The following is a 26,421-nucleotide window of genomic DNA, read 5'->3' on the forward strand; positions in this document are numbered from 1 at the left end:
CTTCCCGCAGGCGCCCCTCGGTAAAAAGCCTACAGCACCCGGTATTCCCAGGCGGTCTCCCATCCAAGTACTAACCGGGCCCGACCCTGCTTAGCTTCCGAGATCAGACGAGATCGGGCGTTCTCAGGGTGGTATGGCCGTAGGCACCCCCTCTCCCGCCAGCAGCCCTCTCCACAAACGCCACACACGCTCACGCACAACCCTGCAGCCACCCCCAACCCCGACGCAGGGCGCCCGCAACCGACCCCGCACACCCGACACACAACCAACACCCAACGCAACAACCGCAACTACCCCCAGCACGCACCTGCCCCGCACCGCGCCCATGCAGACCGCGCCAACAAACACCTACCCTGCTCGCACACCGCCCTACAGCCCTCCTCGCTCACCGGGCAGGGCAGCAGCAGGCAATCCCCGCGCACACCTGAACCACCAGCACCACGCGCGCAACAACGCCTGCACCTACCGGCCGCAACGCAACGGCCCCCCCGCTACCTAACGGCAGCCCTCGCAACAGGCAGCTGCCACGCTCGCTCCCACGCCACGCTTCGGCCCTCCGCAACGAGGCTGCGGGGCAGCAGGCCGCCACCGCGCCCGCCCGCCCCACCGGCCTGACCCGCGCAAGCAGCACCAGCTCACGCGCAAGGCCCCCAAGCCTCCGCAACGCCCCTGCCGCAAAAGGGGGGGGGGGCTTCCCGCAGGCGCCCCTCGGTAAAAAGCCTACAGCACCCGGTATTCCCAGGCGGTCTCCCATCCAAGTACTAACCGGGCCCGACCCTGCTTAGCTTCCGAGATCAGACGAGATCGGGCGTTCTCAGGGTGGTATGGCCGTAGGCACCCCCCTCTCCCGCCAGCAGCCCTCTCCACAAACGCCACACACGCTCACGCACAACCCTGCAGCCACCCCCAACCCCGACGCAGGGCGCCCGCAACCGACCCCGCACACCCGACACACAACCAACACCCAACGCAACACACGCAACTACCCCCAGCACGCACCTGCCCCGCACCGCGCCCATGCAGACCGCGCCAACAAACACCTACCCTGCTCGCACACCGCCCTACAGCCCTCCTCGCTCACCGGGCAGGGCAGCAGCAGGCAATCCCCGCGCACACCTGAACCACCAGCACCACGCGCGCAACAACGCCTGCACCTACCGGCCGCAACGCAACGGCCCCCCGCTACCTAACGGCAGCCCTCGCAACAGGCAGCTGCCACGCTCGCTCCCACGCCACGCTTCGGCCCTCCGCAACGAGGCTGCGGGGCAGCAGGCCGCCACCGCGCCCGCCCGCCCCACCGGCCTGACCCGCGCAAGCAGCACCAGCTCACGCGCAAGGCCCCCAAGCCTCCGCAACGCCCCTGCCGCAAAAGGGGGGGGGGGCTTCCCGCAGGCGCCCCTCGGTAAAAAGCCTACAGCACCCGGTATTCCCAGGCGGTCTCCCATCCAAGTACTAACCGGGCCCGACCCTGCTTAGCTTCCGAGATCAGACGAGATCGGGCGTTCTCAGGGTGGTATGGCCGTAGGCACCCCCTCTCCCGCCAGCAGCCCTCTCCACAAACGCCACACACGCTCACGCACAACCCTGCAGCCACCCCCAACCCCGACGCAGGGCGCCCGCAACCGACCCCGCACACCCGACACACAACCAACACCCAACGCAACACACGCAACTACCCCCAGCACGCACCTGCCCCGCACCGCGCCCATGCAGACCGCGCCAACAAACACCTACCCTGCTCGCACACCGCCCTACAGCCCTCCTCGCTCACCGGGCAGGGCAGCAGCAGGCAATCCCCGCGCACACCTGAACCACCAGCACCACGCGCGCAACAACGCCTGCACCTACCGGCCGCAACGCAACGGCCCCCCGCTACCTAACGGCAGCCCTCGCAACAGGCAGCTGCCACGCTCGCTCCCACGCCACGCTTCGGCCCTCCGCAACGAGGCTGCGGGGCAGCAGGCCGCCACCGCGCCCGCCCGCCCCACCGGCCTGACCCGCGCAAGCAGCACCAGCTCACGCGCAAGGCCCCCAAGCCTCCGCAACGCCCCTGCCGCAAAAGGGGGGGGGGGCTTCCCGCAGGCGCCCCTCGGTAAAAAGCCTACAGCACCCGGTATTCCCAGGCGGTCTCCCATCCAAGTACTAACCGGGCCCGACCCTGCTTAGCTTCCGAGATCAGACGAGATCGGGCGTTCTCAGGGTGGTATGGCCGTAGGCACCCCCTCTCCCGCCAGCAGCCCTCTCCACAAAAGCCACACACGCTCACGCACAACCCTGCAGCCACCCCCAACCCCGACGCAGGGCGCCCGCAACCGACCCCGCACACCCGACACACAACCAACACCCAACGCAACACACGCAACTACCCCCAGCACGCACCTGCCCCGCACCGCGCCCATGCAGACCGCGCCACAAACACCTGCCCTGCTCGCACACCGCCCTACAGCCCTCCTCGCTCACCGGGCAGGGCAGCAGCAGGCAATCCCCGCGCACACCTGAACCACCAGCACCACGCGCGCAACAACGCCTGCACCTACCGGCCGCAACGCAACGGCCCCCCGCTACCTAACGGCAGCCCTCGCAACAGGCAGCTGCCACGCTCGCTCCCACGCCACGCTTCGGCCCTCCGCAACGAGGCTGCGGGGCAGCAGGCCGCCACCGCGCCCGCCCGCCCCACCGGCCTGACCCGCGCAAGCAGCACCAGCTCACGCGCAAGGCCCCCAAGCCTCCGCAACGCCCCTGCCGCAAAAGGGGGGGGGGGGCTTCCCGCAGGCGCCCCTCGGTAAAAAGCCTACAGCACCCGGTATTCCCAGGCGGTCTCCCATCCAAGTACTAACCGGGCCCGACCCTGCTTAGCTTCCGAGATCAGACGAGATCGGGCGTTCTCAGGGTGGTATGGCCGTAGGCACCCCCTCTCCCGCCAGCAGCCCTCTCCACAAACGCCACACACGCTCACGCACAACCCTGCAGCCACCCCCAACCCCGACGCAGGGCGCCCGCAACCGACCCCGCACACCCGACACACAACCAACACCCAACGCAACAACCGCAACTACCCCCAGCACGCACCTGCCCCGCACCGCGCCCATGCAGACCGCGCCAACAAACACCTACCCTGCTCGCACACCGCCCTACAGCCCTCCTCGCTCACCGGGCAGGGCAGCAGCAGGCAATCCCCGCGCACACCTGAACCACCAGCACCACGCGCGCAACAACGCCTGCACCTACCGGCCGCAACGCAACGGCCCCCCGCTACCTAACGGCAGCCCTCGCAACAGGCAGCTGCCACGCTCGCTCCCACGCCACGCTTCGGCCCTCCGCAACGAGGCTGCGGGGCAGCAGGCCGCCACCGCGCCCGCCCGCCCCACCGGCCTGACCCGCGCAAGCAGCACCAGCTCACGCGCAAGGCCCCCAAGCCTCCGCAACGCCCCTGCCGCAAAAGGGGGGGGGCTTCCCGCAGGCGCCCCTCGGTAAAAAGCCTACAGCACCCGGTATTCCCAGGCGGTCTCCCATCCAAGTACTAACCGGGCCCGACCCTGCTTAGCTTCCGAGATCAGACGAGATCGGGCGTTCTCAGGGTGGTATGGCCGTAGGCACCCCCTCTCCCGCCAGCAGCCCTCTCCACAAACGCCACACACGCTCACGCACAACCCTGCAGCCACCCCCAACGCCGACGCAGGGCGCCCGCAACCGACCCCGCACACCCGACACACAACCAACACCCAACGCAACACACGCAACTACCCCCAGCACGCACCTGCCCCGCACCGCGCCCATGCAGACCGCGCCAACAAACACCTACCCTGCTCGCACACCGCCCTACAGCCCTCCTCGCTCACTGGGCAGGGCAGCAGCAGGCAATCCCCGCGCACACCTGAACCACCAGCACCACGCGCGCAACAACGCCTGCACCTACCGGCCGCAACGCAGCGGCCCCCCGCTACCTAACGGCAGCCCTCGCAACAGGCAGCTGCCACGCTCGCTCCCACGCCACGCTTCGGCCCTCCGCAACGAGGCTGCGGGGCAGCAGGCCGCCACCGCGCCCGCCCGCCCCACCGGCCTGACCCGCGCAAGCAGCACCAGCTCACGCGCAAGGCCCCCAAGCCTCCGCAACGCCCCTGCCGCAAAAGGGGGGGGGCTTCCCGCAGGCGCCCCTCGGTAAAAAGCCTACAGCACCCGGTATTCGCAGGCGGTCTCCCATCCAAGTACTAACCGGGCCGACCCTGCTTAGCTTCCGAGATCAGACGAGATCGGGTGTTCTCAGGGTGGTATGGCCGTAGGCACCCCCTCTCCCGCCAGCAGCCCTCTCCACAAACGCCACACACGCTCACGCACAACCCTGCAGCCACCCCCAACCCCGACGCAGGGCGCCCGCAACCGACCCCGCACACCCGACACACAACCAACACCCAACGCAACACACGCAACTACCCCCAGCACGCACCTGCCCCGCACCGCGCCCATGCAGACCGCGCCAACAAACACCTACCCTGCTCGCACACCGCCCTACAGCCCTCCTCGCTCACCGGGCAGGGCAGCAGCAGGCAATCCCCGCGCACACCTGAACCACCAGCACCACGCGCGCAACAACGCCTGCACCTACCGGCCGCAACGCAACGGCCCCCCGCTACCTAACGGCAGCCCTCGCAACAGGCAGCTGCCACGCTCGCTCCCACGCCACGCTTAGGCGCCCCTCGGTAAAAAGCCTACAGCACCCGGTATTCCCGGGCGGTCTCCCATCCAAGTACTAACCGGGCCCGACCCTGCTTAGCTTCCGAGATCAGACGAGATCGGGCGTTCTCAGGGTGGTATGGCCGTAGGCACCCCCTCTCCCGCCAGCAGCCCTCTCCACAAACGCCACACACGCTCACGCACAACCCTGCAGCCACCCCCAACCCCGACGCAGGGCGCCCGCAACCGACCCCGCACACCCGACACACAACCAACACCCAACGCAACACACGCAACTACCCCCAGCACGCACCTGCCCCGCACCGCGCCCATGCAGACCGCGCCAACAAACACCTACCCTGCTCGCACACCGCCCTACAGCCCTCCTCGCTCACCGGGCAGGGCAGCAGCAGGCAATCCCCGCGCACACCTGAACCACCAGCACCACGCGCGCAACAACGCCTGCACCTACCGGCCGCAACGCAGCGGCCCCCCGCTACCTAACGGCAGCCCTCGCAACAGGCAGCTGCCACGCTCGCTCCCACGCCACGCTTCGGCCCTCCGCAACGAGGCTGCGGGGCAGCAGGCCGCCACCGCGCCCGCCCGCCCCACCGGCCTGACCCGCGCAAGCAGCACCAGCTCACGCGCAAGGCCCCCAAGCCTCCGCAACGCCCCTGCCGCAAAAGGGGGGGGGCTTCCCGCAGGCGCCCCTCGGTAAAAAGCCTACAGCACCCGGTATTCCCAGGCGGTCTCCCATCCAAGTACTAACCGGGCCCGACCCTGCTTAGCTTCCGAGATCAGACGAGATCGGGCGTTCTCAGGGTGGTATGGCCGTAGGCACCCCCTCTCCCGCCAGCAGCCCTCTCCACAAACGCCACACACGCTCACGCACAACCCTGCAGCCACCCCCAACCCCGACGCAGGGCGCCCGCAACCGACCCCGCACACCCGACACACAACCAACACCCAACGCAACACACGCAACTACCCCCAGCACGCACCTGCCCCGCACCGCGCCCATGCAGACCGCGCCAACAAACACCTACCCTGCTCGCACACCGCCCTACAGCCCTCCTCGCTCACCGGGCAGGGCAGCAGCAGGCAATCCCCGCGCACACCTGAACCACCAGCACCACGCGCGCAACAACGCCTGCACCTACCGGCCGCAACGCAGCGGCCCCCCGCTACCTAACGGCAGCCCTCGCAACAGGCAGCTGCCACGCTCGCTCCCACGCCACGCTTCGGCCCTCCGCAACGAGGCTGCGGGGCAGCAGGCCGCCACCGCGCCCGCCCGCCCCACCGGCCTGACCCGCGCAAGCAGCACCAGCTCACGCGCAAGGCCCCCAAGCCTCCGCAACGCCCCTGCCGCAAAAGGGGGGGGGCTTCCCGCAGGCGCCCCTCGGTAAAAAGCCTACAGCACCCGGTATTCCCAGGCGGTCTCCCATCCAAGTACTAACCGGGCCCGACCCTGCTTAGCTTCCGAGATCAGACGAGATCGGGCGTTCTCAGGGTGGTATGGCCGTAGGCACCCCCTCTCCCGCCAGCAGCCCTCTCCACAAACGCCACACACGCTCACGCACAACCCTGCAGCCACCCCCAACCCCGACGCAGGGCGCCCGCAACCGACCCCGCACACCCGACACACAACCAACACCCAACGCAACACACGCAACTACCCCCAGCACGCACCTGCCCCGCACCGCGCCCATGCAGACCGCGCCAACAAACACCTACCCTGCTCGCACACCGCCCTACAGCCCTCCTCGCTCACCGGGCAGGGCAGCAGCAGGCAATCCCCGCGCACACCTGAACCACCAGCACCACGCGCGCAACAACGCCTGCACCTACCGGCCGCAACGCAGCGGCCCCCCGCTACCTAACGGCAGCCCTCGCAACAGGCAGCTGCCACGCTCGCTCCCACGCCACGCTTCGGCCCTCCGCAACGAGGCTGCGGGGCAGCAGGCCGCCACCGCGCCCCGCCCGCCCCACCGGCCTGACCCGCGCAAGCAGCACCAGCTCACGCGCAAGGCCCCCAAGCCTCCGCAACGCCCCTGCCGCAAAAGGGGGGGGGCTTCCCGCAGGCGCCCCTCGGTAAAAAGCCTACAGCACCCGGTATTCCCAGGCGGTCTCCCATCCAAGTACTAACCGGGCCCGACCCTGCTTAGCTTCCGAGATCAGACGAGATCGGGCGTTCTCAGGGTGGTATGGCCGTAGGCACCCCCTCTCCCGCCAGCAGCCCTCTCCACAAACGCCACACACGCTCACGCACAACCCTGCAGCCACCCCCAACCCCGACGCAGGGCGCCCGCAACCGAGCCCGCACACCTGACACACAACCAACACCCAACGCAACACACGCAACTACCCCCAGCACGCACCTGCCCCGCACCGCGCCCATGAGACCGCGCCAACAAACACCTACCCTGCTCGCACACCGCCCTACAGCCCTCCTCGCTCACCGGGCAGGGCAGCAGCAGGCAATCCCCGCGCACACCTGAACCACCAGCACCACGCGCGCAACAACGCCTGCACCTACCGGCCGCAACGCAACGGCCCCCCGCTACCTAACGGCAGCCCTCGCAACAGGCAGCTGCCACGCTCGCTCCCACGCCACGCTTCGGCCCTCCGCAACAAGGCTGCGGGGCAGCAGGCCGCCACCGCGCCCGCCCGCCCCACCGGCCTGACCCGCGCAAGCAGCACCAGCTCACGCGCAAGGCCCCCAAGCCTCCGCAACGCCCCTGCCGCAAAAGGGGGGGGGCTTCCCGCAGGCGCCCCTCGGTAAAAAGCCTACAGCACCCGGTATTCCCAGGCGGTCTCCCATCCAAGTACTAACCGGGCCCGACCCTGCTTAGCTTCCGAGATCAGACGAGATCGGGCGTTCTCAGGGTGGTATGGCCGTAGGCACCCCCTCTCCCGCCAGCAGCCCTCTCCACAAACGCCACACACGCTCACGCACAACCCTGCAGCCACCCCCAACCCCGACGCAGGGCGCCCGCAACCGACCCCGCACACCCGACACACAACCAACACCCAACGCAACACACGCAACTACCCCCAGCACGCACCTGCCCCGCACCGCGCCCATGCAGACCGCGCCAACAAACACCTACCCTGCTCGCACACCGCCCTACAGCCCTCCTCGCTCACCGGGCAGGGCAGCAGCAGGCAATCCCCGCGCACACCTGAACCACCAGCACCACGCGCGCAACAACGCCTGCACCTACCGGCCGCAACGCAGCGGCCCCCCGCTACCTAACGGCAGCCCTCGCAACAGGCAGCTGCCACGCTCGCTCCCACGCCACGCTTCGGCCCTCCGCAACGAGGCTGCGGGGCAGCAGGCCGCCACCGCGCCCGCCCGCCCCACCGGCCTGACCCGCGCAAGCAGCACCAGCTCACGCGCAAGGCCCCCAAGCCTCCGCAACGCCCCTGCCGCAAAAGGGGGGGGGCTTCCCGCAGGCGCCCCTCGGTAAAAAGCCTACAGCACCCGGTATTCCCAGGCGGTCTCCCATCCAAGTACTAACCGGGCCCGACCCTGCTTAGCTTCCGAGATCAGACGAGATCGGGCGTTCTCAGGGTGGTATGGCCGTAGGCACCCCCTCTCCCACCAGCAGCCCTCTCCACAAACGCCACACACGCTCACGCACAACCCTGCAGCCACCCCCAACCCCGACGCAGGGCGCCCGCAACCGACCCCGCACACCCGACACACAACCAACACCCAACGCAACACACGCAACTACCCCCAGCACGCACCTGCCCCGCACCGCGCCCATGCAGACCGCGCCAACAAACACCTACCCTGCTCGCACACCGCCCTACAGCCCTCCTCGCTCACCGGGCAGGGCAGCAGCAGGCAATCCCCGCGCACACCTGAACCACCAGCACCACGCGCGCAACAACGCCTGCACCTACCGGCCGCAACGCAGCGGCCCCCCGCTACCTAACGGCAGCCCTCGCAACAGGCAGCTGCCACGCTCGCTCCCACGCCACGCTTCGGCCCTCCGCAACGAGGCTGCGGGGCAGCAGGCCGCCACCGCGCCCGCCCGCCCCACCGGCCTGACCCGCGCAAGCAGCACCAGCTCACGCGCAAGGCCCCCAAGCCTCCGCAACGCCCCTGCCGCAAAAGGGGGGGGGGCTTCCCGCAGGCGCCCCTCGGTAAAAAGCCTACAGCACCCGGTATTCCCAGGCGGTCTCCCATCCAAGTACTAACCGGGCCCGACCCTGCTTAGCTTCCGAGATCAGACGAGATCGGGCGTTCTCAGGGTGGTATGGCCGTAGGCACCCCCTCTCCCGCCAGCAGCCCTCTCCACAAACGCCACACACGCTCACGCACAACCCTGCAGCCACCCCCAACCCCGACGCAGGGCGCCCGCAACCGACCCCGCACACCCGACACACAACCAACACCCAACGCAACACACGCAACTACCCCCAGCACGCACCTGCCCCGCACCGCGCCCATGCAGACCGCGCCAACAAACACCTACCCTGCTCGCACACCGCCCTACAGCCCTCCTCGCTCACCGGGCAGGGCAGCAGCAGGCAATCCCCGCGCACACCTGAACCACCAGCACCACGCGCGCAACAACGCCTGCACCTACCGGCCGCAACGCAGCGGCCCCCCGCTACCTAACGGCAGCCCTCGCAACAGGCAGCTGCCACGCTCGCTCCCACGCCACGCTTCGGCCCTCCGCAACGAGGCTGCGGGGCAGCAGGCCGCCACCGCGCCCGCCCGCCCCACCGGCCTGACCCGCGCAAGCAGCACCAGCTCACGCGCAAGGCCCCCAAGCCTCCGCAACGCCCCTGCCGCAAAAGGGGGGGGGCTTCCCGCAGGCGCCCCTCGGTAAAAAGCCTACAGCACCCGGTATTCCCAGGCGGTCTCCCATCCAAGTACTAACCGGGCCCGACCCTGCTTAGCTTCCGAGATCAGACGAGATCGGGCGTTCTCAGGGTGGTATGGCCGTAGGCACCCCCTCTCCCGCCAGCAGCCCTCTCCACAAACGCCACACACGCTCACGCACAACCCTGCAGCCACCCCCAACCCCGACGCAGGGCGCCCGCAACCGAGCCCGCACACCTGACACACAACCAACACCCAACGCAACACACGCAACTACCCCCAGCACGCACCTGCCCCGCACCGCGCCCATGAGACCGCGCCAACAAACACCTACCCTGCTCGCACACCGCCCTACAGCCCTCCTCGCTCACCGGGCAGGGCAGCAGCAGGCAATCCCCGCGCACACCTGAACCACCAGCACCACGCGCGCAACAACGCCTGCACCTACCGGCCGCAACGCAACGGCCCCCCGCTACCTAACGGCAGCCCTCGCAACAGGCAGCTGCCACGCTCGCTCCCACGCCACGCTTCGGCCCTCCGCAACAAGGCTGCGGGGCAGCAGGCCGCCACCGCGCCCGCCCGCCCCACCGGCCTGACCCGCGCAAGCAGCACCAGCTCACGCGCAAGGCCCCCAAGCCTCCGCAACGCCCCTGCCGCAAAAGGGGGGGGGCTTCCCGCAGGCGCCCCTCGGTAAAAAGCCTACAGCACCCGGTATTCCCAGGCGGTCTCCCATCCAAGTACTAACCGGGCCCGACCCTGCTTAGCTTCCGAGATCAGACGAGATCGGGCGTTCTCAGGGTGGTATGGCCGTAGGCACCCCCTCTCCCGCCAGCAGCCCTCTCCACAAACGCCACACACGCTCACGCACAACCCTGCAGCCACCCCCAACCCCGACGCAGGGCGCCCGCAACCGACCCCGCACACCCGACACACAACCAACACCCAACGCAACACACGCAACTACCCCCAGCACGCACCTGCCCCGCACCGCGCCCATGCAGACCGCGCCAACAAACACCTACCCTGCTCGCACACCGCCCTACAGCCCTCCTCGCTCACCGGGCAGGGCAGCAGCAGGCAATCCCCGCGCACACCTGAACCACCAGCACCACGCGCGCAACAACGCCTGCACCTACCGGCCGCAACGCAGCGGCCCCCCGCTACCTAACGGCAGCCCTCGCAACAGGCAGCTGCCACGCTCGCTCCCACGCCACGCTTCGGCCCTCCGCAACGAGGCTGCGGGGCAGCAGGCCGCCACCGCGCCCCGCCCGCCCCACCGGCCTGACCCGCGCAAGCAGCACCAGCTCACGCGCAAGGCCCCCAAGCCTCCGCAACGCCCCTGCCGCAAAAGGGGGGGGGCTTCCCGCAGGCGCCCCTCGGTAAAAAGCCTACAGCACCCGGTATTCCCAGGCGGTCTCCCATCCAAGTACTAACCGGGCCCGACCCTGCTTAGCTTCCGAGATCAGACGAGATCGGGCGTTCTCAGGGTGGTATGGCCGTAGGCACCCCCTCTCCCACCAGCAGCCCTCTCCACAAACGCCACACACGCTCACGCACAACCCTGCAGCCACCCCCAACCCCGACGCAGGGCGCCCGCAACCGACCCCGCACACCCGACACACAACCAACACCCAACGCAACACACGCAACTACCCCCAGCACGCACCTGCCCCGCACCGCGCCCATGCAGACCGCGCCAACAAACACCTACCCTGCTCGCACACCGCCCTACAGCCCTCCTCGCTCACCGGGCAGGGCAGCAGCAGGCAATCCCCGCGCACACCTGAACCACCAGCACCACGCGCGCAACAACGCCTGCACCTACCGGCCGCAACGCAGCGGCCCCCCGCTACCTAACGGCAGCCCTCGCAACAGGCAGCTGCCACGCTCGCTCCCACGCCACGCTTCGGCCCTCCGCAACGAGGCTGCGGGGCAGCAGGCCGCCACCGCGCCCGCCCGCCCCACCGGCCTGACCCGCGCAAGCAGCACCAGCTCACGCGCAAGGCCCCCAAGCCTCCGCAACGCCCCTGCCGCAAAAGGGGGGGGGCTTCCCGCAGGCGCCCCTCGGTAAAAAGCCTACAGCACCCGGTATTCGCAGGCGGTCTCCCATCCAAGTACTAACCGGGCCGACCCTGCTTAGCTTCCGAGATCAGACGAGATCGGGTGTTCTCAGGGTGGTATGGCCGTAGGCACCCCCTCTCCCGCCAGCAGCCCTCTCCACAAACGCCACACACGCTCACGCACAACCCTGCAGCCACCCCCAACCCCGACGCAGGGCGCCCGCAACCGACCCCGCACACCCGACACACAACCAACACCCAACGCAACACACGCAACTACCCCCAGCACGCACCTGCCCCGCACCGCGCCCATGCAGACCGCGCCAACAAACACCTACCCTGCTCGCACACCGCCCTACAGCCCTCCTCGCTCACCGGGCAGGGCAGCAGCAGGCAATCCCCGCGCACACCTGAACCACCAGCACCACGCGCGCAACAACGCCTGCACCTACCGGCCGCAACGCAACGGCCCCCCGCTACCTAACGGCAGCCCTCGCAACAGGCAGCTGCCACGCTCGCTCCCACGCCACGCTTAGGCGCCCCTCGGTAAAAAGCCTACAGCACCCGGTATTCCCAGGCGGTCTCCCATCCAAGTACTAACCGGGCCCGACCCTGCTTAGCTTCCGAGATCAGACGAGATCGGGCGTTCTCAGGGTGGTATGGCCGTAGGCACCCCCTCTCCCGCCAGCAGCCCTCTCCACAAACGCCACACACGCTCACGCACAACCCTGCAGCCACCCCCAACCCCGACGCAGGGCGCCCGCAACCGACCCCGCACACCCGACACACAACCAACACCCAACGCAACACACGCAACTACCCCCAGCACGCACCTGCCCCGCACCGCGCCCATGCAGACCGCGCCAACAAACACCTACCCTGCTCGCACACCGCCCTACAGCCCTCCTCGCTCACCGGGCAGGGCAGCAGCAGGCAATCCCCGCGCACACCTGAACCACCAGCACCACGCGCGCAACAACGCCTGCACCTACCGGCCGCAACGCAGCGGCCCCCCGCTACCTAACGGCAGCCCTCGCAACAGGCAGCTGCCACGCTCGCTCCCACGCCACGCTTCGGCCCTCCGCAACGAGGCTGCGGGGCAGCAGGCCGCCACCGCGCCCGCCCGCCCCACCGGCCTGACCCGCGCAAGCAGCACCAGCTCACGCGCAAGGCCCCCAAGCCTCCGCAACGCCCCTGCCGCAAAAGGGGGGGGGCTTCCCGCAGGCGCCCCTCGGTAAAAAGCCTACAGCACCCGGTATTCCCAGGCGGTCTCCCATCCAAGTACTAACCGGGCCCGACCCTGCTTAGCTTCCGAGATCAGACGAGATCGGGCGTTCTCAGGGTGGTATGGCCGTAGGCACCCCCTCTCCCGCCAGCAGCCCTCTCCACAAACGCCACACACGCTCACGCACAACCCTGCAGCCACCCCCAACCCCGACGCAGGGCGCCCGCAACCGACCCCGCACACCCGACACACAACCAACACCCAACGCAACACACGCAACTACCCCCAGCACGCACCTGCCCCGCACCGCGCCCATGCAGACCGCGCCAACAAACACCTACCCTGCTCGCACACCGCCCTACAGCCCTCCTCGCTCACCGGGCAGGGCAGCAGCAGGCAATCCCCGCGCACACCTGAACCACCAGCACCACGCGCGCAACAACGCCTGCACCTACCGGCCGCAACGCAGCGGCCCCCCGCTACCTAACGGCAGCCCTCGCAACAGGCAGCTGCCACGCTCGCTCCCACGCCACGCTTCGGCCCTCCGCAACGAGGCTGCGGGGCAGCAGGCCGCCACCGCGCCCCGCCCCGCCCCACCGGCCTGACCCGCGCAAGCAGCACCAGCTCACGCGCAAGGCCCCCAAGCCTCCGCAACGCCCCTGCCGCAAAAGGGGGGGGGCTTCCCGCAGGCGCCCCTCGGTAAAAAGCCTACAGCACCCGGTATTCCCAGGCGGTCTCCCATCCAAGTACTAACCGGGCCCGACCCTGCTTAGCTTCCGAGATCAGACGAGATCGGGCGTTCTCAGGGTGGTATGGCCGTAGGCACCCCCTCTCCCGCCAGCAGCCCTCTCCACAAACGCCACACACGCTCACGCACAACCCTGCAGCCACCCCCAACCCCGACGCAGGGCGCCCGCAACCGACCCCGCACACCCGACACACAACCAACACCCAACGCAACACACGCAACTACCCCCAGCACGCACCTGCCCCGCACCGCGCCCATGCAGACCGCGCCAACAAACACCTACCCTGCTCGCACACCGCCCTACAGCCCTCCTCGCTCACCGGGCAGGGCAGCAGCAGGCAATCCCCGCGCACACCTGAACCACCAGCACCACGCGCGCAACAACGCCTGCACCTACCGGCCGCAACGCAGCGGCCCCCCGCTACCTAACGGCAGCCCTCGCAACAGGCAGCTGCCACGCTCGCTCCCACGCCACGCTTCGGCCCTCCGCAACGAGGCTGCGGGGCAGCAGGCCGCCACCGCGCCCGCCCGCCCCACCGGCCTGACCCGCGCAAGCAGCACCAGCTCACGCGCAAGGCCCCCAAGCCTCCGCAACGCCCCTGCCGCAAAAGGGGGGGGGCTTCCCGCAGGCGCCCCTCGGTAAAAAGCCTACAGCACCCGGTATTCCCAGGCGGTCTCCCATCCAAGTACTAACCGGGCCCGACCCTGCTTAGCTTCCGAGATCAGACGAGATCGGGCGTTCTCTCAGGGTGGTATGGCCGTAGGCACCCCCTCTCCCACCAGCAGCCCTCTCCACAAACGCCACACACGCTCACGCACAACCCTGCAGCCACCCCCAACCCCGACGCAGGGCGCCCGCAACCGACCCCGCACACCCGACACACAACCAACACCCAACGCAACACACGCAACTACCCCCAGCACGCACCTGCCCCGCACCGCGCCCATGCAGACCGCGCCAACAAACACCTACCCTGCTCGCACACCGCCCTACAGCCCTCCTCGCTCACCGGGCAGGGCAGCAGCAGGCAATCCCCGCGCACACCTGAACCACCAGCACCACGCGCGCAACAACGCCTGCACCTACCGGCCGCAACGCAGCGGCCCCCCGCTACCTAACGGCAGCCCTCGCAACAGGCAGCTGCCACGCTCGCTCCCACGCCACGCTTCGGCCCTCCGCAACGAGGCTGCGGGGCAGCAGGCCGCCACCGCGCCCGCCCGCCCCACCGGCCTGACCCGCGCAAGCAGCACCAGCTCACGCGCAAGGCCCCCAAGCCTCCGCAACGCCCCTGCCGCAAAAGGGGGGGGGCTTCCCGCAGGCGCCCCTCGGTAAAAAGCCTACAGCACCCGGTATTCGCAGGCGGTCTCCCATCCAAGTACTAACCGGGCCGACCCTGCTTAGCTTCCGAGATCAGACGAGATCGGGTGTTCTCAGGGTGGTATGGCCGTAGGCACCCCCTCTCCCGCCAGCAGCCCTCTCCACAAACGCCACACACGCTCACGCACAACCCTGCAGCCACCCCCAACCCCGACGCAGGGCGCCCGCAACCGACCCCGCACACCCGACACACAACCAACACCCAACGCAACACACGCAACTACCCCCAGCACGCACCTGCCCCGCACCGCGCCCATGCAGACCGCGCCAACAAACACCTACCCTGCTCGCACACCGCCCTACAGCCCTCCTCGCTCACCGGGCAGGGCAGCAGCAGGCAATCCCCGCGCACACCTGAACCACCAGCACCACGCGCGCAACAACGCCTGCACCTACCGGCCGCAACGCAACGGCCCCCCGCTACCTAACGGCAGCCCTCGCAACAGGCAGCTGCCACGCTCGCTCCCACGCCACGCTTAGGCGCCCCTCGGTAAAAAGCCTACAGCACCCGGTATTCCCAGGCGGTCTCCCATCCAAGTACTAACCGGGCCCGACCCTGCTTAGCTTCCGAGATCAGACGAGATCGGGCGTTCTCAGGGTGGTATGGCCGTAGGCACCCCCTCTCCCGCCAGCAGCCCTCTCCACAAACGCCACACACGCTCACGCACAACCCTGCAGCCACCCCCAACCCCGACGCAGGGCGCCCGCAACCGACCCCGCACACCCGACACACAACCAACACCCAACGCAACACACGCAACTACCCCCAGCACGCACCTGCCCCGCACCGCGCCCATGCAGACCGCGCCAACAAACACCTACCCTGCTCGCACACCGCCCTACAGCCCTCCTCGCTCACCGGGCAGGGCAGCAGCAGGCAATCCCCGCGCACACCTGAACCACCAGCACCACGCGCGCAACAACGCCTGCACCTACCGGCCGCAACGCAGCGGCCCCCCGCTACCTAACGGCAGCCCTCGCAACAGGCAGCTGCCACGCTCGCTCCCACGCCACGCTTCGGCCCTCCGCAACGAGGCTGCGGGGCAGCAGGCCGCCACCGCGCCCGCCCGCCCCACCGGCCTGACCCGCGCAAGCAGCACCAGCTCACGCGCAAGGCCCCCAAGCCTCCGCAACGCCCCTGCCGCAAAAGGGGGGGGGCTTCCCGCAGGCGCCCCTCGGTAAAAAGCCTACAGCACCCGGTATTCCCAGGCGGTCTCCCATCCAAGTACTAACCGGGCCCGACCCTGCTTAGCTTCCGAGATCAGACGAGATCGGGCGTTCTCAGGGTGGTATGGCCGTAGGCACCCCCTCTCCCGCCAGCAGCCCTCTCCACAAACGCCACACACGCTCACGCACAACCCTGCAGCCACCCCCAACCCCGACGCAGGGCGCCCGCAACCGACCCCGCACACCCGACACACAACCAACACCCAACGCAACACACGCAACTACCCCCAGCACGCACCTGCCCCGCACCGCGCCCATGCAGACCGCGCCAACAAACACCTACCCTGCTCGCACACCGCCCTACAGCCCTCCTCGCTCACCGGGCAGGGCAGCAGCAGGCAATCCCCGCGCACACCTGAACCACCAGCACCACGCGCGCAACAACGCCTGCACCTACCGGCCGCAACGCAGCGGCCCCCCGCTACCTAACGGCAGCCCTCGCAACAGGCAGCTGCCACGCTCGCTCCCACGCCACGCTTCGGCCCTCCGCAACGAGGCTGCGGGGCAGCAGGCCGCCACCGCGCCCCGCCCGCCCCACCGGCCTGACCCGCGCAAGCAGCACCAGCTCACGCGCAAGGCCCCCAAGCCTCCGCAACGCCCCTGCCGCAAAAGGGGGGGGGCTTCCCGCAGGCGCCCCTCGGTAAAAAGCCTACAGCACCCGGTATTCCCAGGCGGTCTCCCATCCAAGTACTAACCGGGCCCGACCCTGCTTAGCTTCCGAGATCAGACGAGATCGGGCGTTCTCAGGGTGGTATGGCCGTAGGCACCCCCTCTCCCGCCAGCAGCCCTCTCCACAAACGCCACACACGCTCACGCACAACCCTGCAGCCACCCCCAACCCCGACGCAGGGCGCCCGCAACCGAGCCCGCACACCTGACACACAACCAACACCCAACGCAACACACGCAACTACCCCCAGCACGCACCTGCCCCGCACCGCGCCCATGAGACCGCGCCAACAAACACCTACCCTGCTCGCACACCGCCCTACAGCCCTCCTCGCTCACCGGGCAGGGCAGCAGCAGGCAATCCCCGCGCACACCTGAACCACCAGCACCACGCGCGCAACAACGCCTGCACCTACCGGCCGCAACGCAACGGCCCCCCGCTACCTAACGGCAGCCCTCGCAACAGGCAGCTGCCACGCTCGCTCCCACGCCACGCTTCGGCCCTCCGCAACAAGGCTGCGGGGCAGCAGGCCGCCACCGCGCCCGCCCGCCCCACCGGCCTGACCCGCGCAAGCAGCACCAGCTCACGCGCAAGGCCCCCAAGCCTCCGCAACGCCCCTGCCGCAAAAGGGGGGGGGGCTTCCCGCAGGCGCCCCTCGGTAAAAAGCCTACAGCACCCGGTATTCCCAGGCGGTCTCCCATCCAAGTACTAACCGGGCCCGACCCTGCTTAGCTTCCGAGATCAGACGAGATCGGGCGTTCTCAGGGTGGTATGGCCGTAGGCACCCCCTCTCCCGCCAGCAGCCCTCTCCACAAACGCCACACACGCTCACGCACAACCCTGCAGCCACCCCCAACCCCGACGCAGGGCGCCCGCAACCGACCCCGCACACCCGACACACAACCAACACCCAACGCAACACACGCAACTACCCCCAGCACGCACCTGCCCCGCACCGCGCCCATGCAGACCGCGCCAACAAACACCTGCCCTGCTCGCACACCGCCCTACAGCCCTCCTCGCTCACCGGGCAGGGCAGCAGCAGGCAATCCCCGCGCACACCTGAACCACCAGCACCACGCGCGCAACAACGCCTGCACCTACCGGCCGCAACGCAACGGCCCCCCGCTACCTAACGGCAGCCCTCGCAACAGGCAGCTGCCACGCTCGCTCCCACGCCACGCTTCGGCCCTCCGCAACGAGGCTGCGGGGCAGCAGGCCGCCACCGCGCCCGCCCGCCCCACCGGCCTGACCCGCGCAAGCAGCACCAGCTCACGCGCAAGGCCCCCAAGCCTCCGCAACGCCCCTGCCGCAAAAGGGGGGGGGGCTTCCCGCAGGCGCCCCTCGGTAAAAAGCCTACAGCACCCGGTATTCCCAGGCGGTCTCCCATCCAAGTACTAACCGGGCCCGACCCTGCTTAGCTTCCGAGATCAGACGAGATCGGGCGTTCTCAGGGTGGTATGGCCGTAGGCACCCCCTCTCCCACCAGCAGCCCTCTCCACAAACGCCACACACGCTCACGCACAACCCTGCAGCCACCCCCAACCCCGACGCAGGGCGCCCGCAACCGACCCCGCACACCCGACACACAACCAACACCCAACGCAACACACGCAACTACCCCCAGCACGCACCTGCCCCGCACCGCGCCCATGCAGACCGCGCCAACAAACACCTACCCTGCTCGCACACCGCCCTACAGCCCTCCTCGCTCACCGGGCAGGGCAGCAGCAGGCAATCCCCGCGCACACCTGAACCACCAGCACCACGCGCGCAACAACGCCTGCACCTACCGGCCGCAACGCAACGGCCCCCCGCTACCTAACGGCAGCCCTCGCAACAGGCAGCTGCCACGCTCGCTCCCACGCCACGCTTCGGCCCTCCGCAACGAGGCTGCGGGGCAGCAGGCCGCCACCGCGCCCGCCCGCCCCACCGGCCTGACCCGCGCAAGCAGCACCAGCTCACGCGCAAGGCCCCCAAGCCTCCGCAACGCCCCTGCCGCAAAAGGGGGGGGGCTTCCCGCAGGCGCCCCTCGGTAAAAAGCCTACAGCACCCGGTATTCCCAGGCGGTCTCCCATCCAAGTACTAACCGGGCCCGACCCTGCTTAGCTTCCGAGATCAGACGAGATCGGGCGTTCTCAGGGTGGTATGGCCGTAGGCACCCCCTCTCCCGCCAGCAGCCCTCTCCACAAACGCCACACACGCTCACGCACAACCCTGCAGCCACCCCCAACCCCGACGCAGGGCGCCCGCAACCGACCCCGCACACCCGACACACAACCAACACCCAACGCAACACACGCAACTACCCCCAGCACGCACCTGCCCCGCACCGCGCCCATGCAGACCGCGCCACAAACACCTGCCCTGCTCGCACACCGCCCTACAGCCCTCCTCGCTCACCGGGCAGGGCAGCAGCAGGCAATCCCCGCGCACACCTGAACCACCAGCACCACGCGCGCAACAACGCCTGCACCTACCGGCCGCAACGCAACGGCCCCCCCGCTACCTAACGGCAGCCCTCGCAACAGGCAGCTGCCACGCTCGCTCCCACGCCACGCTTCGGCCCTCCGCAACGAGGCTGCGGGGCAGCAGGCCGCCACCGCGCCCCGCCCGCCCCACCGGCCTGACCCGCGCAAGCAGCACCAGCTCACGCGCAAGGCCCCCAAGCCTCCGCAACGCCCCTGCCGCAAAAGGGGGGGGGCTTCCCGCAGGCGCCCCTCGGTAAAAAGCCTACAGCACCCGGTATTCCCAGGCGGTCTCCCATCCAAGTACTAACCGGGCCCGACCCTGCTTAGCTTCCGAGATCAGACGAGATCGGGCGTTCTCAGGGTGGTATGGCCGTAGGCACCCCCTCTCCCGCCAGCAGCCCTCTCCACAAACGCCACACACGCTCACGCACAACCCTGCAGCCACCCCCAACCCCGACGCAGGGCGCCCGCAACCGACCCCGCACACCTGACACACAACCAACACCCAACGCAACACACGCAACTACCCCCAGCACGCACCTGCCCCGCACCGCGCCCATGCAGACCGCGCCAACAAACACCTACCCTGCTCGCACACCGCCCTACAGCCCTCCTCGCTCACCGGGCAGGGCAGCAGCAGGCAATCCCCGCGCACACCTGAACCACCAGCACCACGCGCGCAACAACGCCTGCACCTACCGGCCGCAACGCAACGGCCCCCCCGCTACCTAACGGCAGCCCTCGCAACAGGCAGCTGCCACGCTCGCTCCCACGCCACGCTTCGGCCCTCCGCAACGAGGCTGCGGGGCAGCAGGCCGCCACCGCGCCCGCCCGCCCCACCGGCCTGACCCGCGCAAGCAGCACCAGCTCACGCGCAAGGCCCCCAAGCCTCCGCAACGCCCCTGCCGCAAAAGGGGGGGGGCTTCCCGCAGGCGCCCCTCGGTAAAAAGCCTACAGCACCCGGTATTCCCAGGCGGTCTCCCATCCAAGTACTAACCGGGCCCGACCCTGCTTAGCTTCCGAGATCAGACGAGATCGGGCGTTCTCAGGGTGGTATGGCCGTAGGCACCCCCTCTCCCGCCAGCAGCCCTCTCCACAAACGCCACACACGCTCACGCACAACCCTGCAGCCACCCCCAACCCCGACGCAGGGCGCCCACAACCGAGCCCGCACACCCGACACACAACCAACACCCAACGCAACACACGCAACTACCCCCAGCACGCACCTGCCCCGCACCGCGCCCATGCAGACCGCGCCAACAAACACCTGCCCTGCTCGCACACCGCCCTACAGCCCTCCTCGCTCACCGGGCAGGGCAGCAGCAGGCAATCCCCGCGCACACCTGAACCACCAGCACCACGCGCGCAACAACGCCTGCACCTACCGGCCGCAACGCAACGGCCCCCCGCTACCTAACGGCAGCCCTCGCAACAGGCAGCTGCCACGCTCGCTCCCACGCCACGCTTCGGCCCTCCGCAACGAGGCTGCGGGGCAGCAGGCCGCCACCGCGCCCGCCCGCCCCACCGGCCTGACCCGCGCAAGCAGCACCAGCTCACGCGCAAGGCCCCCAAGCCTCCGCAACGCCCCTGCCGCAAAAGGGGGGGGGCTTCCCGCAGGCGCCCCTCGGTAAAAAGCCTACAGCACCCGGTATTCCCAGGCGGTCTCCCATCCAAGTACTAACCGGGCCCGACCCTGCTTAGCTTCCGAGATCAGACGAGATCGGGCGTTCTCAGGGTGGTATGGCCGTAGGCACCCCCTCTCCCGCCAGCAGCCCTCTCCACAAACGCCACACACGCTCACGCACAACCCTGCAGCCACCCCCAACCCCGACGCAGGGCGCCCGCAACCGACCCCGCACACCCGACACACAACCAACACCCAACGCAACACACGCAACTACCCCCAGCACGCACCTGCCCCGCACCGCGCCCATGCAGACCGCGCCAACAAACACCTGCCCTGCTCGCACACCGCCCTACAGCCCTCCTCGCTCACCGGGCAGGGCAGCAGCAGGCAATCCCCGCGCACACCTGAACCACCAGCACCACGCGCGCAACAACGCCTGCACCTACCGGCCGCAACGCAACGGCCCCCCCGCTACCTAACGGCAGCCCTCGCAACAGGCAGCTGCCACGCTCGCTCCCACGCCACGCTTCGGCCCTCCGCAACGAGGCTGCGGGGCAGCAGGCCGCCACCGCGCCCGCCCGCCCCACCGGCCTGACCCGCGCAAGCAGCACCAGCTCACGCGCAAGGCCCCCAAGCCTCCGCAACGCCCCTGCCGCAAAAGGGGGGGGGCTTCCCGCAGGCGCCCCTCGGTAAAAAGCCTACAGCACCCGGTATTCCCAGGCGGTCTCCCATCCAAGTACTAACCGGGCCCGACCCTGCTTAGCTTCCGAGATCAGACGAGATCGGGCGTTCTCAGGGTGGTATGGCCGTAGGCACCCCCTCTCCCGCCAGCAGCCCTCTCCACAAACGCCACACACGCTCACGCACAACCCTGCAGCCACCCCCAACCCCGACGCAGGGCGCCCGCAACCGACCCCGCACACCCGACACACAACCAACACCCAACGCAACACACGCAACTACCCCCAGCACGCACCTGCCCCGCACCGCGCCCATGCAGACCGCGCCACAAACACCTGCCCTGCTCGCACACCGCCCTACAGCCCTCCTCGCTCACCGGGCAGGGCAGCAGCAGGCAATCCCCGCGCACACCTGAACCACCAGCACCACGCGCGCAACAACGCCTGCACCTACCGGCCGCAACGCAACGGCCCCCCCGCTACCTAACGGCAGCCCTCGCAACAGGCAGCTGCCACGCTCGCTCCCACGCCACGCTTCGGCCCTCCGCAACGAGGCTGCGGGGCAGCAGGCCGCCACCGCGCCCGCCCGCCCCACCGGCCTGACCCGCGCAAGCAGCACCAGCTCACGCGCAAGGCCCCCAAGCCTCCGCAACGCCCCTGCCGCAAAAGGGGGGGGGCTTCCCGCAGGCGCCCCTCGGTAAAAAGCCTACAGCACCCGGTATTCCCAGGCGGTCTCCCATCCAAGTACTAACCGGGCCCGACCCTGCTTAGCTTCCGAGATCAGACGAGATCGGGCGTTCTCAGGGTGGTATGGCCGTAGGCACCCCCTCTCCCGCCAGCAGCCCTCTCCACAAACGCCACACACGCTCACGCACAACCCTGCAGCCACCCCCAACCCCGACGCAGGGCGCCCGCAACCGACCCCGCACACCCGACACACAACCAACACCCAACGCAACACACGCAACTACCCCCAGCACGCACCTGCCCCGCACCGCGCCCATGCAGACCGCGCCAACAAACACCTACCCTGCTCGCACACCGCCCTACAGCCCTCCTCGCTCACCGGGCAGGGCAGCAGCAGGCAATCCCCGCGCACACCTGAACCACCAGCACCACGCGCGCAACAACGCCTGCACCTACCGGCCGCAACGCAGCGGCCCCCCGCTACCTAACGGCAGCCCTCGCAACAGGCAGCTGCCACGCTCGCTCCCACGCCACGCTTCGGCCCTCCGCAACGAGGCTGCGGGGCAGCAGGCCGCCACCGCGCCCGCCCGCCCCACCGGCCTGACCCGCGCAAGCAGCACCAGCTCACGCGCAAGGCCCCCAAGCCTCCGCAACGCCCCTGCCGCAAAAGGGGGGGGGCTTCCCGCAGGCGCCCCTCGGTAAAAAGCCTACAGCACCCGGTATTCCCAGGCGGTCTCCCATCCAAGTACTAACCGGGCCCGACCCTGCTTAGCTTCCGAGATCAGACGAGATCGGGCGTTCTCAGGGTGGTATGGCCGTAGGCACCCCCTCTCCCGCCAGCAGCCCTCTCCACAAACGCCACACACGCTCACGCACAACCCTGCAGCCACCCCCAACCCCGACGCAGGGCGCCCGCAACTGAGCCCGCACACCTGACACACAACCAACACCCAACGCAACACACGCAACTACCCCCAGCACGCACCTGCCCCGCACCGCGCCCATGAGACCGCGCCAACAAACACCTACCCTGCTCGCACACCGCCCTACAGCCCTCCTCGCTCACCGGGCAGGGCAGCAGCAGGCAATCCCCGCGCACACCTGAACCACCAGCACCACGCGCGCAACAACGCCTGCACCTACCGGCCGCAACGCAACGGCCCCCCGCTACCTAACGGCAGCCCTCGCAACAGGCAGCTGCCACGCTCGCTCCCACGCCACGCTTCGGCCCTCCGCAACAAGGCTGCGGGGCAGCAGGCCGCCACCGCGCCCGCCCGCCCCACCGGCCTGACCCGCGCAAGCAGCACCAGCTCACGCGCAAGGCCCCCAAGCCTCCGCAACGCCCCTGCCGCAAAAGGGGGGGGGCTTCCCGCAGGCGCCCCTCGGTAAAAAGCCTACAGCACCCGGTATTCCCAGGCGGTCTCCCATCCAAGTACTAACCGGGCCCGACCCTGCTTAGCTTCCGAGATCAGACGAGATCGGGCGTTCTCAGGGTGGTATGGCCGTAGGCACCCCCTCTCCCGCCAGCAGCCCTCTCCACAAACGCCACACACGCTCACGCACAACCCTGCAGCCACCCCCAACCCCGACGCAGGGCGCCCGCAACCGACCCCGCACACCCGACACACAACCAACACCCAACGCAACACACGCAACTACCCCCAGCACGCACCTGCCCCGCACCGCGCCCATGCAGACCGCGCCAACAAACACCTACCCTGCTCGCACACCGCCCTACAGCCCTCCTCGCTCACCGGGCAGGGCAGCAGCAGGCAATCCCCGCGCACACCTGAACCACCAGCACCACGCGCGCAACAACGCCTGCACCTACCGGCCGCAACGCAGCGGCCCCCCGCTACCTAACGGCAGCCCTCGCAACAGGCAGCTGCCACGCTCGCTCCCACGCCACGCTTCGGCCCTCCGCAACGAGGCTGCGGGGCAGCAGGCCGCCACCCGCGCCCGCCCGCCCCACCGGCCTGACCCGCGCAAGCAGCACCAGCTCACGCGCAAGGCCCCCAAGCCTCCGCAACGCCCCTGCCGCAAAAGGGGGGGGGCTTCCCGCAGGCGCCCCTCGGTAAAAAGCCTACAGCACCCGGTATTCCCAGGCGGTCTCCCATCCAAGTACTAACCGGGCCCGACCCTGCTTAGCTTCCGAGATCAGACGAGATCGGGCGTTCTCAGGGTGGTATGGCCGTAGGCACCCCCTCTCCCACCAGCAGCCCTCTCCACAAACGCCACACACGCTCACGCACAACCCTGCAGCCACCCCCAACCCCGACGCAGGGCGCCCGCAACCGACCCCGCACACCCGACACACAACCAACACCCAACGCAACACACGCAACTACCCCCAGCACGCACCTGCCCCGCACCGCGCCCATGCAGACCGCGCCAACAAACACCTACCCTGCTCGCACACCGCCCTACAGCCCTCCTCGCTCACCGGGCAGGGCAGCAGCAGGCAATCCCCGCGCACACCTGAACCACCAGCACCACGCGCGCAACAACGCCTGCACCTACCGGCCGCAACGCAGCGGCCCCCCCGCTACCTAACGGCAGCCCTCGCAACAGGCAGCTGCCACGCTCGCTCCCACGCCACGCTTCGGCCCTCCGCAACGAGGCTGCGGGGCAGCAGGCCGCCACCGCGCCCGCCCGCCCCCACCGGCCTGACCCGCGCAAGCAGCACCAGCTCACGCGCAAGGCCCCCAAGCCTCCGCAACGCCCCTGCCGCAAAAGGGGGGGGGCTTCCCGCAGGCGCCCCTCGGTAAAAAGCCTACAGCACCCGGTATTCCCAGGCGGTCTCCCATCCAAGTACTAACCGGGCCCGACCCTGCTTAGCTTCCGAGATCAGACGAGATCGGGCGTTCTCAGGGTGGTATGGCCGTAGGCACCCCCTCTCCCGCCAGCAGCCCTCTCCACAAACGCCACACACGCTCACGCACAACCCTGCAGCCACCCCCAACCCCGACGCAGGGCGCCCGCAACCGAGCCCGCACACCTGACACACAACCAACACCCAACGCAACACACGCAACTACCCCCAGCACGCACCTGCCCCGCACCGCGCCCATGAGACCGCGCCAACAAACACCTACCCTGCTCGCACACCGCCCTACAGCCCTCCTCGCTCACCGGGCAGGGCAGCAGCAGGCAATCCCCGCGCACACCTGAACCACCAGCACCACGCGCGCAACAACGCCTGCACCTACCGGCCGCAACGCAACGGCCCCCCGCTACCTAACGGCAGCCCTCGCAACAGGCAGCTGCCACGCTCGCTCCCACGCCACGCTTCGGCCCTCCGCAACAAGGCTGCGGGGCAGCAGGCCGCCACCCGCGCCCGCCCGCCCCACCGGCCTGACCCGCGCAAGCAGCACCAGCTCACGCGCAAGGCCCCCAAGCCTCCGCAACGCCCCTGCCGCAAAAGGGGGGGGGCTTCCCGCAGGCGCCCCTCGGTAAAAAGCCTACAGCACCCGGTATTCCCAGGCGGTCTCCCATCCAAGTACTAACCGGGCCCGACCCTGCTTAGCTTCCGAGATCAGACGAGATCGGGCGTTCTCAGGGTGGTATGGCCGTAGGCACCCCCTCTCCCGCCAGCAGCCCTCTCCACAAACGCCACACACGCTCACGCACAACCCTGCAGCCACCCCCAACCCCGACGCAGGGCGCCCGCAACCGACCCCGCACACCCGACACACAACCAACACCCAACGCAACACACGCAACTACCCCCAGCACGCACCTGCCCCGCACCGCGCCCATGCAGACCGCGCCACAAACACCTGCCCTGCTCGCACACCGCCCTACAGCCCTCCTCGCTCACCGGGCAGGGCAGCAGCAGGCAATCCCCGCGCACACCTGAACCACCAGCACCACGCGCGCAACAACGCCTGCACCTACCGGCCGCAACGCAACGGCCCCCCGCTACCTAACGGCAGCCCTCGCAACAGGCAGCTGCCACGCTCGCTCCCACGCCACGCTTCGGCCCTCCGCAACGAGGCTGCGGGGCAGCAGGCCGCCACCGCGCCCCGCCCGCCCCACCGGCCTGACCCGCGCAAGCAGCACCAGCTCACGCGCAAGGCCCCCAAGCCTCCGCAACGCCCCTGCCGCAAAAGGGGGGGGGCTTCCCGCAGGCGC

The 26,421-nt window shown here is 69.5% G+C and overlaps 39 non-coding genes across 39 annotated transcripts; all 39 read right to left on the reverse strand.

The window, feature by feature from the left end:
- Positions 1-26: 26 nt before the first annotated feature.
- LOC129785448 (5S ribosomal RNA) lies at positions 27-145 on the reverse strand. Its single transcript, XR_008749525.1, has one exon. It is a non-coding gene; the product is annotated as a 5S ribosomal RNA (ribosomal RNA).
- Positions 146-717: 572 nt separating this feature from the next.
- Positions 718-836, reverse strand: LOC129785449 (5S ribosomal RNA). Its single transcript, XR_008749526.1, has one exon. It is a non-coding gene; the product is annotated as a 5S ribosomal RNA (ribosomal RNA).
- Positions 837-1,408: 572 nt separating this feature from the next.
- On the reverse strand, positions 1,409-1,527 carry LOC129785450 (5S ribosomal RNA). The gene has a single exon (XR_008749527.1). It is a non-coding gene; the product is annotated as a 5S ribosomal RNA (ribosomal RNA).
- Positions 1,528-2,098: 571 nt separating this feature from the next.
- LOC129785451 (5S ribosomal RNA) lies at positions 2,099-2,217 on the reverse strand. The gene has a single exon (XR_008749528.1). It is a non-coding gene; the product is annotated as a 5S ribosomal RNA (ribosomal RNA).
- Positions 2,218-2,788: 571 nt separating this feature from the next.
- LOC129785453 (5S ribosomal RNA) lies at positions 2,789-2,907 on the reverse strand. Its single transcript, XR_008749530.1, has one exon. It is a non-coding gene; the product is annotated as a 5S ribosomal RNA (ribosomal RNA).
- Positions 2,908-3,476: 569 nt separating this feature from the next.
- LOC129785454 (5S ribosomal RNA) lies at positions 3,477-3,595 on the reverse strand. The gene has a single exon (XR_008749531.1). It is a non-coding gene; the product is annotated as a 5S ribosomal RNA (ribosomal RNA).
- Positions 3,596-4,164: 569 nt separating this feature from the next.
- On the reverse strand, positions 4,165-4,282 carry LOC129785505 (5S ribosomal RNA). Its single transcript, XR_008749582.1, has one exon. It is a non-coding gene; the product is annotated as a 5S ribosomal RNA (ribosomal RNA).
- Positions 4,283-4,703: 421 nt separating this feature from the next.
- Positions 4,704-4,822, reverse strand: LOC129785497 (5S ribosomal RNA). The gene has a single exon (XR_008749574.1). It is a non-coding gene; the product is annotated as a 5S ribosomal RNA (ribosomal RNA).
- Positions 4,823-5,391: 569 nt separating this feature from the next.
- On the reverse strand, positions 5,392-5,510 carry LOC129785455 (5S ribosomal RNA). Its single transcript, XR_008749532.1, has one exon. It is a non-coding gene; the product is annotated as a 5S ribosomal RNA (ribosomal RNA).
- A 569-nt stretch (positions 5,511-6,079) lies between these two features.
- On the reverse strand, positions 6,080-6,198 carry LOC129785456 (5S ribosomal RNA). Its single transcript, XR_008749533.1, has one exon. It is a non-coding gene; the product is annotated as a 5S ribosomal RNA (ribosomal RNA).
- A 570-nt stretch (positions 6,199-6,768) lies between these two features.
- On the reverse strand, positions 6,769-6,887 carry LOC129785457 (5S ribosomal RNA). The gene has a single exon (XR_008749534.1). It is a non-coding gene; the product is annotated as a 5S ribosomal RNA (ribosomal RNA).
- Positions 6,888-7,455: 568 nt separating this feature from the next.
- LOC129785458 (5S ribosomal RNA) lies at positions 7,456-7,574 on the reverse strand. The gene has a single exon (XR_008749535.1). It is a non-coding gene; the product is annotated as a 5S ribosomal RNA (ribosomal RNA).
- Positions 7,575-8,143: 569 nt separating this feature from the next.
- Positions 8,144-8,262, reverse strand: LOC129785459 (5S ribosomal RNA). The gene has a single exon (XR_008749536.1). It is a non-coding gene; the product is annotated as a 5S ribosomal RNA (ribosomal RNA).
- Positions 8,263-8,832: 570 nt separating this feature from the next.
- On the reverse strand, positions 8,833-8,951 carry LOC129785460 (5S ribosomal RNA). Its single transcript, XR_008749537.1, has one exon. It is a non-coding gene; the product is annotated as a 5S ribosomal RNA (ribosomal RNA).
- A 569-nt stretch (positions 8,952-9,520) lies between these two features.
- LOC129785461 (5S ribosomal RNA) lies at positions 9,521-9,639 on the reverse strand. The gene has a single exon (XR_008749538.1). It is a non-coding gene; the product is annotated as a 5S ribosomal RNA (ribosomal RNA).
- Positions 9,640-10,207: 568 nt separating this feature from the next.
- LOC129785462 (5S ribosomal RNA) lies at positions 10,208-10,326 on the reverse strand. Its single transcript, XR_008749539.1, has one exon. It is a non-coding gene; the product is annotated as a 5S ribosomal RNA (ribosomal RNA).
- Positions 10,327-10,896: 570 nt separating this feature from the next.
- LOC129785464 (5S ribosomal RNA) lies at positions 10,897-11,015 on the reverse strand. Its single transcript, XR_008749541.1, has one exon. It is a non-coding gene; the product is annotated as a 5S ribosomal RNA (ribosomal RNA).
- A 569-nt stretch (positions 11,016-11,584) lies between these two features.
- LOC129785506 (5S ribosomal RNA) lies at positions 11,585-11,702 on the reverse strand. The gene has a single exon (XR_008749583.1). It is a non-coding gene; the product is annotated as a 5S ribosomal RNA (ribosomal RNA).
- A 421-nt stretch (positions 11,703-12,123) lies between these two features.
- LOC129785465 (5S ribosomal RNA) lies at positions 12,124-12,242 on the reverse strand. The gene has a single exon (XR_008749542.1). It is a non-coding gene; the product is annotated as a 5S ribosomal RNA (ribosomal RNA).
- A 569-nt stretch (positions 12,243-12,811) lies between these two features.
- Positions 12,812-12,930, reverse strand: LOC129785466 (5S ribosomal RNA). The gene has a single exon (XR_008749543.1). It is a non-coding gene; the product is annotated as a 5S ribosomal RNA (ribosomal RNA).
- A 571-nt stretch (positions 12,931-13,501) lies between these two features.
- Positions 13,502-13,620, reverse strand: LOC129785467 (5S ribosomal RNA). The gene has a single exon (XR_008749544.1). It is a non-coding gene; the product is annotated as a 5S ribosomal RNA (ribosomal RNA).
- Positions 13,621-14,189: 569 nt separating this feature from the next.
- LOC129785504 (5S ribosomal RNA) lies at positions 14,190-14,310 on the reverse strand. The gene has a single exon (XR_008749581.1). It is a non-coding gene; the product is annotated as a 5S ribosomal RNA (ribosomal RNA).
- A 569-nt stretch (positions 14,311-14,879) lies between these two features.
- On the reverse strand, positions 14,880-14,997 carry LOC129785508 (5S ribosomal RNA). Its single transcript, XR_008749585.1, has one exon. It is a non-coding gene; the product is annotated as a 5S ribosomal RNA (ribosomal RNA).
- Positions 14,998-15,418: 421 nt separating this feature from the next.
- On the reverse strand, positions 15,419-15,537 carry LOC129785468 (5S ribosomal RNA). Its single transcript, XR_008749545.1, has one exon. It is a non-coding gene; the product is annotated as a 5S ribosomal RNA (ribosomal RNA).
- A 569-nt stretch (positions 15,538-16,106) lies between these two features.
- Positions 16,107-16,225, reverse strand: LOC129785469 (5S ribosomal RNA). Its single transcript, XR_008749546.1, has one exon. It is a non-coding gene; the product is annotated as a 5S ribosomal RNA (ribosomal RNA).
- Positions 16,226-16,795: 570 nt separating this feature from the next.
- On the reverse strand, positions 16,796-16,914 carry LOC129785470 (5S ribosomal RNA). Its single transcript, XR_008749547.1, has one exon. It is a non-coding gene; the product is annotated as a 5S ribosomal RNA (ribosomal RNA).
- Positions 16,915-17,483: 569 nt separating this feature from the next.
- Positions 17,484-17,602, reverse strand: LOC129785471 (5S ribosomal RNA). Its single transcript, XR_008749548.1, has one exon. It is a non-coding gene; the product is annotated as a 5S ribosomal RNA (ribosomal RNA).
- A 570-nt stretch (positions 17,603-18,172) lies between these two features.
- LOC129785472 (5S ribosomal RNA) lies at positions 18,173-18,291 on the reverse strand. The gene has a single exon (XR_008749549.1). It is a non-coding gene; the product is annotated as a 5S ribosomal RNA (ribosomal RNA).
- Positions 18,292-18,860: 569 nt separating this feature from the next.
- Positions 18,861-18,979, reverse strand: LOC129785473 (5S ribosomal RNA). The gene has a single exon (XR_008749550.1). It is a non-coding gene; the product is annotated as a 5S ribosomal RNA (ribosomal RNA).
- Positions 18,980-19,549: 570 nt separating this feature from the next.
- Positions 19,550-19,668, reverse strand: LOC129785475 (5S ribosomal RNA). The gene has a single exon (XR_008749552.1). It is a non-coding gene; the product is annotated as a 5S ribosomal RNA (ribosomal RNA).
- A 570-nt stretch (positions 19,669-20,238) lies between these two features.
- On the reverse strand, positions 20,239-20,357 carry LOC129785476 (5S ribosomal RNA). Its single transcript, XR_008749553.1, has one exon. It is a non-coding gene; the product is annotated as a 5S ribosomal RNA (ribosomal RNA).
- A 569-nt stretch (positions 20,358-20,926) lies between these two features.
- Positions 20,927-21,045, reverse strand: LOC129785477 (5S ribosomal RNA). Its single transcript, XR_008749554.1, has one exon. It is a non-coding gene; the product is annotated as a 5S ribosomal RNA (ribosomal RNA).
- A 570-nt stretch (positions 21,046-21,615) lies between these two features.
- On the reverse strand, positions 21,616-21,734 carry LOC129785478 (5S ribosomal RNA). Its single transcript, XR_008749555.1, has one exon. It is a non-coding gene; the product is annotated as a 5S ribosomal RNA (ribosomal RNA).
- Positions 21,735-22,303: 569 nt separating this feature from the next.
- Positions 22,304-22,422, reverse strand: LOC129785479 (5S ribosomal RNA). Its single transcript, XR_008749556.1, has one exon. It is a non-coding gene; the product is annotated as a 5S ribosomal RNA (ribosomal RNA).
- A 569-nt stretch (positions 22,423-22,991) lies between these two features.
- On the reverse strand, positions 22,992-23,110 carry LOC129785480 (5S ribosomal RNA). The gene has a single exon (XR_008749557.1). It is a non-coding gene; the product is annotated as a 5S ribosomal RNA (ribosomal RNA).
- A 568-nt stretch (positions 23,111-23,678) lies between these two features.
- Positions 23,679-23,797, reverse strand: LOC129785481 (5S ribosomal RNA). The gene has a single exon (XR_008749558.1). It is a non-coding gene; the product is annotated as a 5S ribosomal RNA (ribosomal RNA).
- A 570-nt stretch (positions 23,798-24,367) lies between these two features.
- LOC129785482 (5S ribosomal RNA) lies at positions 24,368-24,486 on the reverse strand. The gene has a single exon (XR_008749559.1). It is a non-coding gene; the product is annotated as a 5S ribosomal RNA (ribosomal RNA).
- A 571-nt stretch (positions 24,487-25,057) lies between these two features.
- On the reverse strand, positions 25,058-25,176 carry LOC129785483 (5S ribosomal RNA). The gene has a single exon (XR_008749560.1). It is a non-coding gene; the product is annotated as a 5S ribosomal RNA (ribosomal RNA).
- Positions 25,177-25,745: 569 nt separating this feature from the next.
- Positions 25,746-25,864, reverse strand: LOC129785484 (5S ribosomal RNA). The gene has a single exon (XR_008749561.1). It is a non-coding gene; the product is annotated as a 5S ribosomal RNA (ribosomal RNA).
- Positions 25,865-26,421: the final 557 nt, after the last annotated feature.

Source organism: Falco peregrinus, chromosome 12 (assembly GCF_023634155.1).
Source record: "Falco peregrinus isolate bFalPer1 chromosome 12, bFalPer1.pri, whole genome shotgun sequence".
NCBI classification, from domain to species: Eukaryota; Metazoa; Chordata; class Aves; order Falconiformes; family Falconidae; genus Falco; species Falco peregrinus.